We start from the raw sequence: 14498 nt of genomic DNA on the forward strand, positions 1-14498 counted from the left end.
ATTTTATCCGCGTAACGATGCACGATAACCTCACCAGGTGACGGTGTTGACTGACTAACCCTGTCCTTGCTCCAAGCATTAAAGCGCGCTTTGTATACCCCAGAATGACATCTTCGCTAATCTACATGAAAACCTTTGCGTCATGCTAACGTGTACGCAACAGCTTCGTCGAAGAGAACAGGTTGATACACGTACTCATCTTTTTCTTGAGATCCTCAGGCCAAGGCTGCACTCGTGCAATGTCGCTGGTGTTGCAAGACCTCGTGAACTATGAGCAGGAGAGCTCCGCTATCACGTGCAGGATCGCCAGTGGGCAGGTGGCGGCCCGAGCAGCTATGTCCTGCACGCGAGAAAACGCCTTCTGACGGGGTTCTATCGCTAACTTTGTGTCCTTGAGCCGATGAGCGCCCGCTCGTAGGCAGAATGCACAAAGGTGGTATCATGATACGTACCGTGGGAGCAAATTCCCTTTCTACGCGACAGAGTATAGAGCTCATTTGGTCGAAAAGCCGTCGGCGTCGTAGTAGTTGTGCGCACCCCGCGCAGGATATGTTCGTAAAAATATTTCTAAATATGCGTAAGTTTCAACGCACACTCAGTGAATAAAGAAAAAAAAATGGGGTGTAGGCCGGGAATCGAGCCTTTGGAATTCGAGAAGAGGACGCTTCCACTCCGCCCTGGCGGCTCAACGTTTGAACAAGAATAAAGGCGCGTCTAGTGAATCCACGGGTTTCTCAGAACCGCATCTTTTTGATCTGTAAAGAAGCTTAGATGAGTAATAATGAGCAGAGATGGGCATCCTCACGAGGGTGAGCCTTCATGAGGGCGTCCTCACTTCATGAGGATTTCACTCGGTGAGGTGAGGGTGAGGGAGGATCGGCGGAAGAAAATTCGTGAGGACGAGGGTGAGGGAGGAAAGACATGGTGAGCTTGAGCGAGGGAGGGAAGACACGATGAGGTGGGGGTGAGGGAGGGCAAGATGCACTGTGTGAAGGAGAGGGTGGTGGCCCGAGTCGTGCTCCCAGCAAATATTTTTTGTCTGTGCAACCCGTTATGTATTCCCGCTCTAAAGTGCTACTTATTAGAGAGATTATTCCCGGGGAAGACGTAGATTCTGCAGTCGAGCTGCACGAGGCGAACGCGAAACACGGGGAGGCGCAAGTCTTCTCCGTCGCCGCGATTTCCTACAGCACTGATAATGCTGCGCCAAAAAAAGAGCTCTTCTAACTCAAAAAGCCTATTCTTAAAAATTGTGAAAAGTTTTAGTCGAAACACCCTGAATGGTGTGCTAACAAAGAGGCACAGGTGGGACGGCACGGGTGGCCGCCGGCCCAACGGGAAACGTGGTACAGCAGTCCGAATATCTAATATCAGCCCTGAGTCTGTCAGAACATCAGAGTGTATAGTAAAACATATAGAAATTATACCTTTAAGTGTGTTGAATTCCCAAATTCTAAGCGTTGCTTTCTGGAACGAAGTCCGATTTCAGCTCAATGAGGTTTCAAAGAGCTGGCTGCAGCGTAAAAAATGCTTCCGGGAAATTCCACCGTCAAATCAAAACTTGTTGGCGGCCCTAATGTCGAATGTTTCCATTCATACTCTGAGGGGTTCAGTAGAGTCGTGTCTTTCTATTTTCGCTGGAATTGCGGTATACGAAAGCTGCGCCAATGGGGTGGGCAAAGCCAACCATTGTAGTTTTACTATGAAAATAAAGAAGTAGCTTAACCACCTTGGTCTGACTCATCTCTCACTGCGCCTTGTACGAGGTGCCAGAAAACGAAAAGTTCAACTCCTCCCCAAATAACAGACACATCTCTTGGTTGATTTCTGTCGGTGAGATGTGTGACCACCTAATCGGGAGTCTGATTTTATGAGCCAAATTTCTTGTAGGTATTGTAAGGAATTGACACTCTGCGTTTGGGTAGCGCGTAGACGCTCAAGCAAAAAATTACGGGCAGTTTAGCTTGGCGATAACCACGAATTATCGTGCGCTAGCACCATCAGTCCTGGTTTTGTATGGTGTACCTTGACTTTCTATGCTTTTACTTGACCTGAACTGTCTTACTTTGGTTGATATATGATGCAAGTATATCGTACTAATGCATCATTTTAGACTTTTACTGCGGTAGATTTGTTCAATTCTCTTTAAAGAAACAGAGAGAGCTCCGTGGGAAACAGGAATGCTGACGAAATCGACACCCGCCGCAGTGGCTCAGTGGTTAGGGCGCTCGACTACTGATCCGGAGTTCCCGGGTTCGAACCCGACCGCGGCAGCTGCGTTTTTATGGAGGAAAAACGCTAAGGCGCCCGTGTGCTGTGCGATGTCAGTGCAAGTTAAAGATCCCCAGGTGGTCGAAATTATTCCGGAGCGCTCCACTACGGCACCTCTTCTTCCTTTCTTCTTTCACTCCCTCCTTTATCCCCTCTCTTATGGCGCGGCTCAGGTGTCCAACGATATATGAGACATATACGGCGCCATTTCCTTCCCCCCCCCCCAAAAAAAAAACAATTATTAAAAACCAATTATTAAATCGGCACTGGGAACATACAGGATCTTTATACAACAAGTTGCCAAAGAAAATATCTATGATAATTGTAGGGGAAGCTCTTTGTAGTTTGAGGCCTGGACGGGAGTTTTGTGGACTAAAGCATATAGAGTCAGGTACCATGAGAATTTTCTGACGGGCTAGTTGGTACATCTCTATTAAACAGCGTGCGCTAACTGGACGTACGCAGGAAACTTTCCTCTGTCTCCAAGTTTCCTGTGTACGTCCTGTTAGCGCACGCTGTTTAATAGAGATGTACCATGAGATGGACATGTTGTGCGTTGCGTGCGGAGAGGAGGAGGAAACGGCTGAACACTTGATGCTTTTCTGCAAAGGGCTTCACCCTGCAGTGGAAAGCAGCGGGGCTGATTTATTAAAAGCATTCGGTTTTAAGGACACTGAAGGAAAAGTAGATTTTAAGCGAGTAGAAGTAACCAATGGAAGGTTATCTGATTGGTGGCTAAAATTAAGACAATAGAAAAATTTCTGAAGTGATGGCTATGTGGCTTGAATTACCGCTCGATTTAAAACGGTCAGCCGCCATCCATCCGCCCGCCCGACTGTCCGTCCTTACATACATACATACGTACATACAAACATACATGCATTCATCCATGCATCTATCCATCTATCCATCCACCCATCCATCCATCCATCCGTCCACCCACCCACCCACCCACCAACCCACCAACCCACCCACCCACTCATCCATCCATCCATCCATCCATCCATCCATCCATCCATCCATCCATCCATCCATCCATCCATCCATCCAACCATCCATCCACCCACCCACCCATCCATCCATCCATCCATCCATCCATCCATCCATCCATCCATCCATCCATCCATCCATCCATCCATCCATCCATCCATCCATCCATCGGTCCATCCGTCCGTCCGTCCGTCCGTCCGTCCGTCCGTCCGTCCGTCCGTCCGTCCGTCCACCCATCCATCCATCCATCCATCCATCCATCCATCCATCCATCCATCCATCCATCCATCCATCCATCCATCCATCCATCCATCCATCCATCCATCCATCCGATCGATAGATCGACCGATAGTCAAGCGTAGTTCTGTGTCTCCATATTTTGCGCTGGTTTCTTTCCGCAATCATGTACCGACTCGCCCAGCTCAACACTCTACTGAATCCATTCATCCATCCGTCAGTCCGTCTGTCCTTTCTGAGTCGGAGTAGTGTCAATGGTTTCTGAACAGGTGTGATGGAACCGCAGCCACCTACAGGTGCTAGTGTGGAGCAGTGCCTGTGTTGAATTCAGATGTCTCCTAGAGACTCTGAGCGATTCGCCCAGCCGGTAAGGCGATGGCGTTGCGTGGACAACCTGGCAGCGCTCCGTCCTTCACTTTTTTTCTATTCGGTTAACGACCACATTTCTTGAGCAAACTTAACAACCGTGAACCAAACCGGCCGCTATTGATGTCCTCATGTGCACGAGGCACGACGACCAGCGCTCACCGAATATTTTCCTCGCAGCACATGCATAAATTAAATCTGCGTTTGACCTCAAAATCACAAGAGGAGATTACGTTATACCGAACCGCGTGTGGGTTTACAGCGGAATAATGTAGTTGCTCGCAACAAGGGAAGTTATAAAGAAAATCAGTGCAGCTCTGTTGCATTGACACAAGTCATTGTGCATCGCTGAGCTCGGAGAGGCGCTGTGCTACTCTACCGCTGGCGGCTCCTGGCGCTAAACATTTTCGACAGCAGATCTTAGCCACCCGCTGCTGGCTTGCGCGTTGTGGTGGCAACTGGCAGAGCTATAGCAAAGCGAACAGCACGGCGAAGGTTGAGAGTAGGGTCATAACAAAGGGAGGGCGAGAATGAAAAGCAAGAGGAACAGGATAGCGGGGGAAGAAATGTAGAAGCGTAAGGATGTGAAGTGGAGAAGGAAGTTGTGGCGGGTGCAGGCGAGAGATATCGCACTCAGTTTACCCAGGCTGTTGCGTAATGACTTCCTACGCGCGTTTTGCGGATAGCCGTCAGGCTTTAGAAAGTGCACCGCAAAGACGCACATAGTGACAGCCGTAGCTGCGGAAGCAGGAAGATACCCGAGCAACCCTTCCCTTTCAGGCAGCACACATATAGGACGCTACTTTTCTCCAAGTCAGGCGATTCACAGGCAATTTTGGCCCCTTGGTTGTACGACAAGACTCCACAACTGCTGGTCGAAACTTGAGTCAGTGATGATTCTGCAATCAGTCCACGCCGTTTGACATGGGAATGGGCACGCGGTGTTGTGATTGTGCGGGCCACGCTCCTCGTGGCCCGCCAAAAATGAAGACACGTCTTTTGTGCTTCAGCGTCCACCTTGAAGCAATGAACAAAAAAGATTGGTTATATGGAAGTGAAAGGCGCCGTAACTTTCTCATGTCTGGTTAGACACCTTAACCTCTACATGTGTGAAGGGAAGAAGGTGGGAGTGAAAAAAAAAAGAGAGAGAAAAAGGTGCAGCCATAGAGACAGCGCTGGATTAAGGGGAGGGGGCTAAGGGTGCTGCAGCCCAGGGCCTCACTTCGGACAGTAGAAGGGGCCTATTTATTGTAACCTGCTTAGTATATGGAACCATGGGCAACAGAACTTCGAGCGACATGTGAGATGCGAGAAAACCAGAACAAGGAGACGGGTCCCCCGCATAATGTAACAGAATGCGTTAGCCTGATCATTTGGGGTGCGCTTGTCGAGCAGCAAAAACAGGAATCCCCCGCCATCCTGGCGGGGCCCTCTTTCTTACGAAGCGAGGTGCGTTTGCTTGGAAGAGTTTTCGTGGTTTCCTGTCAGTCCGTCGGTCCAGTGCTGTCTGGAGAGGAGGGGCAAGGGGAATGCCTAAAACATGTAATATGGGATGAGGACCTAAATCTCTCTTGGCTCACGCCACCCTCCACCTCTCAAATAGTTCTGCCGCTGTCCTTCTCATAGAAAGGATGTGCTGCAGTACCCAACAGTGCCTCCCATCCGACTTTTCTTTACCGTGATGGTAGCTTGGGCGGGGCAGGATGAGTCCGATAGCAGGTGATGATGAGTCTGATGGTAGAGTCTATGCAGGAAAGGAAATAAGACGTCACACGTGCTTTTGTCCGCGTGCCGTGGGACATGGAATGTTCACTGTTCGGGATAGGGTTGTGGAAGTGGGGAGGGGGACGCTGGAGAGCTGGACACAAAGGCCTGTCTCCAGGGCTCATACCTGCTTAGTGGCTGCGCACCCTCGCGCACGCTAGACGGAAAAATTAGGTCAGACTGGCCGCCAAACTTTCCAGAAAGAAGTATAAAAAGATGACTCAGAGGCGACGGAGGGCGCGTAACTTGGCCCGCGCTAGTAGTCGCCCTCTTCACTTCGTTCTCGCGCTCGGCGTCGACGGGGCGAAAGAAAAATCGAGAATCTCCCAGAAGAGACAATTGCTCCGGGAGAAGGAGTGAGAAGGAGTGTGTGTGTACGGAGAAAAGGGGAATTTGTTCAAGGAACTCTATGTGTATGTGAGCGCCTGCTTTGGCGCTAGTAACAGAAAGACGCGGCGCGCGTCTATGAGAGGAAGTTGATCACGGGCTGCGATTCAACACCGAGCCGCCGGTTAAGGTAGCAGAACCGCGCCCGCAGCTCTCGGGGGACGCGCACTCTCAGCCAGCCACGGATCACCCAGGCAGCGTGCGCCAGTCATCGGGACGCCCACTGTTGGACTCCAGCGGTCGCGTCGGACTGACGAAGTGCCCGTTGCAGTGGACAATTAGCATCCATTCATGCGAAAATGCTCGGTCGGAAGCATCAAAGTGGTGCGCTTAAAGGAAAGGCGAAGTTAGAGAGAGAAAAGTGCGAAAAGAAGCTAGCAAAGATGTCAAAGTACCTACTGAATGCAGCTTCCGCGGAGCAGTATGATCGCTCTACCCGGAGTCCGTGTCAAACTCCCAATAGTACCGACTGTACTTCTATGGAGGACTTGCCAACTCCATCACCACAATTCCCAGCAAGAAGCAAGGTTTGACTCATCTTGGTTGTCTGGATCTTGCGAAAACGATGCCAACATCGGTCGTCCATATTTTTGAGCAACCGACGCTAACCGAGTCCTGTCCGGTTCCTGAGTCAGCAACGTCTATGCTACTCCACCGAGCCCCTGCCACAGAGCTCCAGGTGTCCGGTCCGCCATGCCCGATTTCTACTACTGCTGATCAATAGGTGTTAAACCTCCCCGATGAGCATCCTTCTACTGACGAGCGCCAGTAAACAACACTCCAAGAACCGACTGACTTGTTTCCTCTTAATTTGGCTTCATATAATCATGTTTCAACCCGCAAAGTGTGTCTCGAGAGGACGACTGAGACGGCTTCTCGTTGCGGAAAGAGAGAAGTACAGACACCTCCCCAGGAAGAGGTACTGTGCGAGATTCTCCGAAGTAACCCTATTAAGTGGCCGGACGTTATTACTGACAGCTTTCGGAGTGTATGCCTTGAGAAAGGGCCATTGTATTTTCAAAATGGGGCAGAAAATTTTCCGTCTTCTGAAAGGCGATACAAAATTCAGAAACCCTTATGTCACCTCATCTTTTCGTGCGTAAGGCTGGAAATGGGAAGACGTATGAGCGACACTGGTTAATGTACTCGGAGTCCAAATGTTCCGTTTACTGCTTCATGTGTACACTATTTTCGATTTCAAGCAACCACAGTGCTTTCACTACGCACAGCTTTTCTGATTGGAAAAGAGCAGAAGAAAAGGTTTGCGCACATGAAAATAGCGTCGAGCACCGGAACTGCATGGCAGCGTAGCTCGCCCGCTCTAACTCGAGCAGCACAATTGAGAAGGAGCTAGGTAAGCATCTTGTCACTGAGACCACTTACTGTACAGAGGTGTTAAAGCGCGTAGCCATAGTTAAGATTGTAGCTGAGCGCAACCTAGCATTTATTGGCAGTGAGGAGAATTTTTGTTCACCGAGAAATGGCACAATTATATGGGAGTGCTTGAGGCCATTGCCAAGTTTGATCCCTTTCTAGAGGAGCACATCAAAAGCTATGGCAACAACAAAAAAGGTCACCCATCGTATCTGTCATTAACCATTTGTGATGAATTTATCGAGGATATGGCAAAGGCTGTCAATGAACGTCTCGTTGACGAAGTGAAACACGCAAAACACTTGTCTTTAATTGTTGATTCCACTGCAGACTTTTGTCACCTTGTTCAGCGGTCAGTTATTTTACGATAATTAAATGGGAAAGTGTACGAGCTCATTCTCGGATTGGTTCCAATCGAATCGCATACCGGCTTGTATCATTTCGATACCGTGATGTCCCTCTTGACGACCAATGGCATCTCAATTGATGATTCTAGGGGCCAAGCGAGTAATGCGATAATGCGAGTAATATGTCAGTAAAATACAAAGAACTGCAAGCTCAAATCAAACACCCGAACTAATTGGCAGTCTACGTTCCGTGTGCTGGTTATGCACTGAACTTAGTTGGCGCGTGTAGCTTTAAGAGTTGCCTTGAGTCAGTCAAATTTTTCACTGTAATTCAGAGACTGTATGTGTTCTTTGTTGCCTCACCTAAGCGATGGAGGTCTTATTTGGACAGCATGGGCGGAACTGGCCAGCAGCTTGTTATGAGAAGTCTCTCTGAGACCAGGTGGTCAAGAGACGCTGAATCATGTAAGGCCACTGTGAAACATTTCAATGCAGTCTTGTGTTGCCTTGAAGCTATATCAAAGAAGCATGAAGAAAACGATGACACTAGGAACGAAGCGCAATCACTCTTCAAGAAAATGACCAAACTAGAGACGTCATTTATGGCGAAATTCTGGAGTGAAATCTTGGAGCGCTTTGACAAAACGAGCGTAGCACTTCAGAAACTAGGCCTAGACACTTCAACTGCTGTAGACCTGCTGAGCTCTCTAGAACGCTATGATAATTCTCTGCGACCTCTCTTTGATACCTTCGAAGAGAGAGAACGCACGCTAAGTACCAATCTATGTTATCAGAATGAGGGCAAACGCATCGTTTTGAGTAAGCACCCGGACGGAATAAGGCATAGTGCGCAGAAGGTAGAAAAAATTCATCGCGGAGACCTACAATGTTGTACTTGACAGTCTAGGCTCCGCTTTGCGAGTGCGAAAGGCTTCTTACACTGAACTCTGCGAAAGGTTGGGTTCTTAAAATTGCTGACAGAAGTTGGGAGCCAGGCCTCTCTGGCACAAGAGGCTGTGAAGTATGTGTAAACCTAAAAAAAATGATTTGGAGCCAGCATTTTCCGCTCAAATCGTCCAGTTTGCGAACTTTCTGCACAACTCTGTGTGACAGGACAATGGTCCCCTGTGAATAATGAAGTTGCTGCATAAAAGAAAGCTTAATGATGTGTTACCGAACTTTCTGTTGCTTTGCGAATGTACTTAAAGGGAAGCTGAAACAGTTTTCAAATCGCATGAAACGCTGTGGTTGGGAAGAAAGGCCCTTGAAAATCATGTGTGTAATTTTTTTTTCCGATTCTATCCAGAAACAGAGCTGCAATCGCTTCTTAAAAACCCGCCGCCGGCACGCCCTCGTCGCTTCCGAAAGCGCCGGGTGGGGGGACGGCATTGACGGAGAACTGGCGGAAATGACGCCATTCACGGAGAGTCGGCCGGCCGTCCGGCTGCGCTTGCTCCGCTGCGGCCCGCGCTTTGGCGAACGACAGATCAACGCAGCCTTCTGCCAGTGCCGTTTGCTTTCTCTCGTTCCAGCGTTCCGTGTAATGCTTGAAGCCTGTATATAAACCAGTTTTGGTATGGTACTCCTTTAGAACAGCGCTCAGCACACAGCTTGGTAGAATCCGTCGGTTGTTCTCCCCAGCCTCTTTCACGTTAACCAGACAATCTGGTGGTACGCAGCATGCCGAAACTGCCTGCACAAAATATGTGCTGCAATATCTCTCTTTTCGTTATATTACTTTCTTAGCTGTTTGTAAGCTCTTTGCCTTTTCCAGCTGGTTCACATCGACGCTGAGTTAAGGCCACTTCCAGCAATGCTTTGCTGAGGCACACAGTCTTGAACTTTTTTGAGCTCGTTACGCACTGTGTGCCTTTTTGCTTTTTCCTGGTTGCTTGCGCCTCATGGCAGCACAAGCAATTCTCTTAATCTTTCATCAGCGCGCAGCACATGCAGCTGCACCTAACTGAACAAAAAACCGATTATATAAGCCTAGTATACCTGAGCAAAGCAAACATTTTCTTTCATGAGCGCTAGGTCATGGCTGACGATCGACAATGGCGTCAGAATTCATACAAATTTGTCCTTGAGTCAGAACGGCAAAGTTGTCGATCAGCGGTACGCATATATCTGCCACAAGTAATTCTGCTCGTTATCTCGATACACAACAGCAGCAACTATATCTCGCAGCACACTAGTTTTGATGAGCAGCACTGAGAGCAACGAAATTTCCGGCTTGCAGGCGCCGCCATGCGGTAGCTTCTCTATTATTAGCTTCTTATCAGGCGGTGGCACCAGCTCTCTGTTTAGTCTGTAGTTCTCAACGATTTCGGAATAGGTTTGCGCGCTCTCGTCCAGATTCCGACAGTCCGGCGTTTCCACAGTTACCCGGAAACAAAGAATATGGGAATGCGCTGACTACACCGGAGTCGACGAAGATATTGATAGCAGAGAAAGCTGGGAAGCCCTGCTGCGCAGCGAAGAACCCGCTCGGCTGAAACAAGCCAATGCGCCTGGCGGCTGATGCCGCGAAGAGACAAAATCTCTTTGTTAGGCTTTAGTCACGGAGGCTCCGGCCCCCGCCCTCCACGGCTGCGTGCCGGGGGCGGTGAGTAGCAAGGGGTCTCCATTTCCGGTGGAAATAAAAGCTGTCATCCACCCATCCAACCAGTCGAGATTTCCAACACGTGAAAATGTCGCGACTTGACTCGCTGCCGGCGCACTCCGCGGCGTCGATAGTTGGTTCCGCCGTTTTCTGAAGCTGCTGCTGGCTCGAACATGCATGGTGAAAGTCAAAACTGTTCAACACTGCTTGAATTATCCATAATTTCTAAAACGTAGTCATTAAAAGCCCGCTGAAGCAACGCGCTACGCAGCAACGCCGTCGGTGCCGGTCGGAGATCTCCGTGGATGACGTCAAGACTGTCCCGACCAATCGCGGGCAAGAGCGGCGTTCGCTCGGCGCCCTGAGGCGATGGGGCGCGTTTTATTCTTAGAACAATTTTTTGCGTTTATTTCTGCTCTTTTTGAATGAGATATTCTGTTTCAGCGGAATAAAAGCTACAAAATGATGTAGAGAACTTATTTTTTTTTCGAAAAGTGCTTCAGCTTCCCTTTAAGGACACCCGTGGAAACGGAGAGACCGAACGATCGTTTTACAAGTTTTCGCTGATGAAAAATCGCCTTTGTTCGAGCCCCTTTGACGACAAGGTTAACGAGCTTGCTATCATGTCCACTGAAAGTGACCTCCTCCGCGATCTGTCCTTCGAACAGACTGTATCTGATTTCACCAAAGCGAAAGCACGAAAGATGCCATTTTAAAAGAGGACTCTTTGCGGTATACATGAATATTTCCAATAAGTACGTTGTGTTGCCTCCCACTCTCCACGTTGCCAATGAAACGCTGAGGAGTGTGATTCAACATATACAAATCTTTGTCGTTCGTCTTTTGTTTTTTCTTCTTGTGACATTTATCATCCTTTTAAGGAACTGTGTTTTTTTTAGTATTTGATAGTGCCACGTTTATTTGGTGTCATCCTTGCTTGTCTTACCTTTAACGAACATATTTTCAAATAATGGTTTGTAATTACAGTCGGTTATTTTCACCTGTATTCTAGTGCATTTTTTTGGTGTTTGTAATGCCTTAAGTATTGTATATATCTATTGCATATTTAAAGAGTAACGTGTAACGATTACTGCAGTCTGATGCTTGAATTTTAATAAGCAATGTTTTGGATACAACCATGCGTCTCCTCACGGGATTAAACTTAGTGACGCAAACAAAGCCTAGATTCAGAAGGATCGAGATCTGAGCTGTGTTGTCTTTTCTACGTTCTTGTTCCTCTTGACTACACTAACTTTGCCTTAAAGCTTAGCTTTTGCTGAAAAAAGAATACAGATTAATCACAAAGAGGACATATGTGTTAGTGTTTACAACAGCACGCGTTTCAAGCAAGTTTTTTAAATAATAATAACAATTATAATAATCCCGCGTATCGCACTTCGTTCCATGTCATTCATAGGTGGAATTAAAATGAAACATGGCAGAATTCCAGTAGCGTAGCGGGCGACAGGGGAGGGGAGGCGGGAGGTTTAGTATATAGAAAGGGAGCCTGCATTCGTATTAGGCCAGGGCCCCTATTTTTCTTAATCCGCCCCTGAGTGCGGGACTCCGTTATAAATTTCACCACAGGAGGATCTCTAGCGGAGGCCGGGTTCGAAACCGGGTACTTCGGCGCAGTAGCTTAGCGCGTTGAAACAATGAGACACACACGGCGTAACGCGTTCTCACAGGGCAGAAAACGCGGGAGAGAATGCCGCCACCGTGCAAAGGTCGCACAGCGCGGCTCTATGTAAGTCAGGAGCTTTTGTTTAGTGCGATAATTTAGAGGTCTTGTGCGACAAAGCAGCAATGGGTGCGCATTGTAATCCCAAGAGTAACTTGAGCATTGTCTAACGTTTCTGTGTCTATAATTGCAAAATAAAGCTGCGCTCAAATTTTTGCATTACGGAGTACCGTATTCGTCGTTCAAGTTTGTTTATCACTTTAAATAGCCTTGAGTACACTTAAGCCGCCCATTTCTACCAGGTCATTCGTTTTTGTTTACGCACGTGCGCCACAAGAGCGAAAAGCAATTTAAGGCGGAAGCCTTTCTTTGCTGATGAGTGGTGAGGATGGAGTTGTAAAAGGAAGTTTCTGGACGTAAGTTGTACTCACGATCTATTAATCATAAGTTGTATGGTAAATAAAATAGAGTGTAAAAGTTGATTAAGGAACAGTTGATAAGAAATATATACGCAGTGAAATAAAAAGTATAAAATAAAAAGAAAACTGAAATAAATGAAACCAGAAAGTAGAAAACAAAACGAAAATAAACAACAACCGAAAGAAAAGTTATAGAATAACAAGAAAATAATGAAAATTGGAGGGAGAAGGACAGGACATCCAAATGTTTTCGCATTTCCGCTCTTAAGCAGACTTAAGCGCTGTCCTGTATTTCTTATGGGCGGCAAGAAACAACATTTAATGCAACATCAAAAGGAAAAGTATGCACCCAGGACCCTCATTATTTCAAGCAGCGCCTGTGTAGTTGAGCAATGTGCTTGTTTTTAACGCTTTTTTTCTCACTTTACACCAGCTGATCACAAGGAATACCCTTCTTGACAAGGAATACTCTTGATGCCGACCAATAACGTTTGTGGTATTTCTTAACTTCGGTTGTTAACGACAATATACTGAACGGAAACCTATACTCAGCTTGACGTTCTGCTAGTCAGAAATGCTTCAATTCCACAGTAAACTGCCAAAATGGGGCGGTTTCCCTTTCCATCTTGCTGACCAAATATGAAGGAGCAATTCAGTGAGATGTTCTTTTCCTGCTAGAAGTTACATTTGGTTTAGGGCAGTTTAACTTTCCAAAGCGACTCAGGCTATGAGCGACGCCGTAGTGAAGTACTCCAGAAATTTCGACAAGCTGGGGTTCTTTAACATCCGCCGAGTTTTGCAGCTAGAAGTGTGCACTGTCAGCGAGTACCTCTGAAAACAGCCACAGCACATTGTCACATGGTATTAGGTTTTCTTCAGTGTTTACCACGTCTTAACGGGGCCGATAAAAAGACAAGCACTAAAGCACTAGTTGCAATCTTGAACGATATTTGAATCGCTCTATTTCCATTATAACGACGCCCGATAACACTCGTCACAAACTACTGTCATCAAGTGCAATGACATTTCCGTCTCAAGCTGACTGCTCATGGTAGCCTTAAAATGGGCCATATAAGCACGCGGGCCACATGGGAGCAGAAGTGAGCAAATGTATAATGTCTTTAGGTTTTATGCAATTCAGGTGGAGATGTCTTTAGGTTTTATGCAATTCAGGTGGAGCCCCCAGATAAAGTTCTTTGTCACCTTATTGCCACTCATACATTTCATCAAAGAGAAACATTTCGGTTTATTTTGTTTTAGTGACTCATCACGACGTATTATGCAAGAGTCTGCAGGCGCAACAATGGTTCCAAAACACAGTTTAATGAAATTCTTGGACGACAGAGCATTTGAAATTTCTGTGCCCCAGCATGGATAAGATCGATGACGTAACCACTAAACCAAGTCATTTCGACAATGTGACCTTTCACTTCATGTCTGATGCTCTGAAAGGACTAGCCTTGAGCAGACATTCTTTGAAGTATTCTCGCGGGCAGGCATAAACACCAGTACTATGCCGGTGCGACTGAAAACTGGTTCTCACCTCCGAACACCGGGTGAAGACGTCAAAGAGTCTGTTGCTCTAAAGGCGGTTTGCTACAGAGTGCCGCCAAAGTCGACCGGTTGCCCAGCGCCTTCAGGACTAGGTGCCACCAAACGGAACAGGCCCTCCAATAGGAAAGATCTGCAGCAGATACGGTCACCTGCAAGGGGCCGTGCGGTTTAAAGTTGAATTTACCTTGCCGAAGCGGAGATTCCACCGAATGTTCCAGCGACCTGCGCTAGCGTTGCATGCGGGGCGCGCGCTTAAACAGGGTCCTTTTCTTCACTGCCGCTCACAGCTTAGTGGAAAAAACTCGCCGCGGACGCAGAAAAGTGCCGATGAAATCTTAGAAGGTAATCCCTGCAGCACATGGTTCAACTTACTGTAAATCATGCAGTAAGATACCTTATTCTCTCTCCTTTAGTGCTTGAATTACGGGAGCCCCGATAGAAGCAAATGGATTTCTCGAATTTATCTTCGTCTACTATTCTTTCCTCTTCGCCTGATTCTTTCAGCT

At 47.5% G+C, this 14498-nt stretch overlaps 1 long non-coding RNA gene across 1 annotated transcript; it reads right to left on the reverse strand.

Moving 5' to 3' along the window:
* Window positions 1-253: 253 nt before the first annotated feature.
* Window positions 254-14235, reverse strand: LOC144101422 (uncharacterized). Its single transcript, XR_013308002.1, has 3 exons — window positions 14177-14235; window positions 13982-14122; window positions 254-340 (listed from the first exon to the last, which is right to left on the reverse strand). It is a non-coding gene; the product is annotated as an uncharacterized LOC144101422 (long non-coding RNA).
* Window positions 14236-14498: the final 263 nt, after the last annotated feature.

Source organism: Amblyomma americanum, chromosome 1 (assembly GCF_052857255.1).
Source record: "Amblyomma americanum isolate KBUSLIRL-KWMA chromosome 1, ASM5285725v1, whole genome shotgun sequence".
Classification (NCBI taxonomy): Eukaryota; Metazoa; Arthropoda; class Arachnida; order Ixodida; family Ixodidae; genus Amblyomma; species Amblyomma americanum.